Here is a 3,604-nt window from a genome sequence, read left to right as displayed (position 1 = left end):
ACCCAGCAATACGATTACAACAGGCCTTCGCAGCGCTTAGCTGCTTGGGCCTAATTAAAGCTATCCCTCAGTCTGTGATTAACACAAAACAAGGTTATTTTATACAGCCTCAGTACCACAGCTTTACCCACTGTTTATCCAGGACAACATTTTTACAGACAAAAACTGCAACAATAAAGTTTTAAAAACAATCATCAACCAAAAGACTTTTCCTTCCCCATTGAGAAGAAATATACTTGAAGAATTTCTTTTAGTGTATGTGAAAAAAATAAATGCAGCTATTTAAAATTCCCTTTGCCCCCAAAAGCAAAAGTTAAAAGCAAAAGTAAAAGTTAAATTGTATAACTTAGAACAATATTAAATTTGGCATTTATATTTTGGACACAAAATTTGAATATATAATTAGTAACCTGATCACTATGGACAAATATTACACACGCAAATGTAAATTTTTGAAAATTACCCCCAATCTTCAACGTTACCTAAAAGAAATCTCACTTCTGTTCAACTCTGAAAATGATTGAGACAAATAATGCTGCTCTGCTCTGTAGTAGTTTATCCTGTTTGTTTTTTTTTTACTTTTATCCATTTAATGATTAAGACCCTGTACAATAATATCAGCTGTTCAGTCTATTACGCTTTATGATTATTTTATTTTCTAATATTAATCACCTGCTGTGTCATATGGGTTTCATGTCATTCTGAAAGCCTTTTTTTCTTTCTTTTAGTATAATCGTTGACTGCTAGTCACTCAAGATATCAAGATTTCTACAATAAAGTTTTGTTAAAAAACAATTGCGTTGGAAGACCTTTTTTTAAATTGTATTTAAACAAAGTAAGCACAAACAAGTAAGGCAATTACAACAGTGTACCTTTGTAGAGGGCATAGTAGTATGGCGAGGGAAATTGAAAAGTGGTTAAATGAAAAATAGATTAATGAAAAATGGGTAAATGGATAAAGGGATAAATGACAAATAGATAAATGAAAAAGAGAAATTGGGAAATTGATAATATGAAAAATAAATAAATTAAAAATTGGTTTAATGAAAAAGCTAAATTATTTATTTAACAAATTTTTTATTTATTTCACTCATTTTCTTCATTTTTTGATTTATTTTACTCATTTTTTATTTATTTCACCCATTTATTTATTTATTTATTTATTTAATTTTGGCTGTAATGGCTCTCCATAATCTCTAGGAATAGAGGCTGAAACAATCCCTCAAATGATTCAAGTACCTCGTTTATTAAAATTCCTCAATGTTACGCTCTGGTCGGATGGCCGCAACAAGAAACAAGGAGGACACGACAACCACCAGCATTTTAAGCCTTTTAGAGGCATTTATTTAAAATTATGATGTCTAGGGGAAGTGGGCATCACCCCAAGAAGTCAACAGGCATCGGCTCCAGCTCTGCCTTTGGGTCCGGATCTTCTCTGAGCCTGGATCTCTCCCTCTTGGACCTGATGTCTCCCTTGAGGCTGGAACCCTCCTCTGGGCCTGGTGTCCACTCTCTGGACTGGGTCCTCTGTCTGGACCTTGGCGTCTGTTCTCTCGTTTGAGGATGAAAAAAAACCTGCCAAAGAGTGGATCAGTGCTCCCTAAATACCAACCAGGTGGCTGCAATCATGGGGCACCTCCCACAATCAAGGGCCTTAATTAGCGACAATTAACTAACCCCAATTGCCACACGGAAACAAGTTTAAGCCCTAGAAATTAGATATAGTCTATCTACATACAACTAATACCCAAAAGTCTGAGAGCCTGAGAACTGGAATTGAGAAACGTAAAAGAATACAGACACAACAAGCCAAACCACTTATATGACTCTTTTATTAACCTAAAATATTTAAGTTAATAAATATTTATTAACCTAAATATTTAGGTTAATAAAAGAGTCATCTGCTGTAACAATGTGTTTTAATTAAATCACCATAGATAATTAAACATGATAAACATGTTTTATTTAATATTGAATGAATCAAACTCGATGAGCTTGCTCTTTTGTGTTGCACCATCTATTGGTGTAGCTACTGTTTATGTTCTACAGTGTCCAGGTTTAAACGTTCCTGGCTGAACTTTACTACATATACCACTGAGCCTGTTTGGGTGTTTTATTCTTGGTATGAACCAGTTTCAGTTTGAGAATTGGATTTAAAAGCACAGGAATATTGCACAAAGAAAATATTCTCCAGCCACTTAAGGGATAACAATGTTTTTCCTCCACTTCTCCTTCACTGGACTGAGCAGAAAGTTTTTATTTACTCTTGAAATCCTGAATATTTTTGTCTTCAGGAAACATTTTTTGTAGTGTGACCCAAGATTTGCAATGTGGGACGTTATATCCGTCCGTCCGTCCGTCCGTCCATCCATCCGTCCGTTCAGTTAACTGACATTGATTACTGAGCTATTGATTACTATTACCGTAATTCTCGGACTATAAGCCGCTACCTTTTTCCAGCACTTTGAACCATGCGACTTATAGCCCTTTTCTGTGGATTTTTCTTCAACCACCAGGGGCTCTTTAGCAGGAAGTCAAACAGTTGCTTCAACAGTTTTCTGCAACTTATCCAGTATGTTTGTTCACTTTGAAGTACATTTTAATAAGTCTTTATTGAGTTAGGCTTTTCACGTTCAGTACTTTTTATTTAGAGACCCATTGCTGAAGTACAAATTAACTGCTACCGCATTTTTGGACCTAAGTTTCAATAATTAGAAGTTCAGGGTTCTGCTTAAACTACATTAAATATAAAGTACTAATGTAATTTAAATATTTACTAGGTGTCACATATGTTGGCACATAAAAATTAACAAACTTACTAACTAAGCATGATTTTAGTCATTTTAAGTATTTAAAGCTGCATTATGTTAAATCAACACATAAATTCCATTGTGTTTGCTGATGATGACATCAGACCTATGGAACTTCCAAGAAGCTTTGATTTAAGTCCCATGCATACATCACAAGGGTCTTGGATTTTTGTCATTAAAGGAGGAATTTTTGGCAGAATTTTCTCATTTGTGCTTGCGGATATCGGAGAAGAGACGCGTCCAAGAGTTCAAGAGAGTTTTACTTAATTTCAACTGAAATACAGTAGAAATACAAAGATGGAACGTAAGTATTTTCTTGGCATATTTATCAAGGATAACTAGATCACAATTTTGAAAAGATATTATTGGTTTGACAGAATTATTAGTGATTTCTTAAGTAAGATTGTTGGTTAGAAAAAAGTTTTTTCAGTTTAAAGTGGAATAGTTTTGCTTCTTGTTTTATGTAAAGATTCAAGATATCAGGATTGTTTTTCAGTTTTTCTGCATGTTTGATAACAGTGAGAAGGAAGAAATCTGGAAAAATTGGCTCCAACAGTTGACTTAAAGTTTTTTTGTTCAAAATGATTTCATGTGAAAATGTCAAGATCACTGACTGTGATAACTGTCAGAAATAACACTGAGACTGGTTTGGCTCTATACATTAAATAAATGAGAAATAAGTTTTTACAATTTAAAATTGAATAGTTTGTTTTCTATTTTATGCAAAAATATTAAAAAATTGTTTTTAGTGTTGTATATTTGACAATTTGTTTGAAACTACCAAAGGAGTTAGA

The sequence above is a fragment of the Poecilia latipinna genome, unplaced genomic scaffold (genome assembly GCF_001443285.1).
Source record: "Poecilia latipinna isolate Pla-1442-1.1 unplaced genomic scaffold, P_latipinna-1.0 Scaffold1003, whole genome shotgun sequence".
NCBI classification, from domain to species: Eukaryota; Metazoa; Chordata; class Actinopteri; order Cyprinodontiformes; family Poeciliidae; genus Poecilia; species Poecilia latipinna.
Note: the sequence above shows the minus strand (reverse complement) of the source record.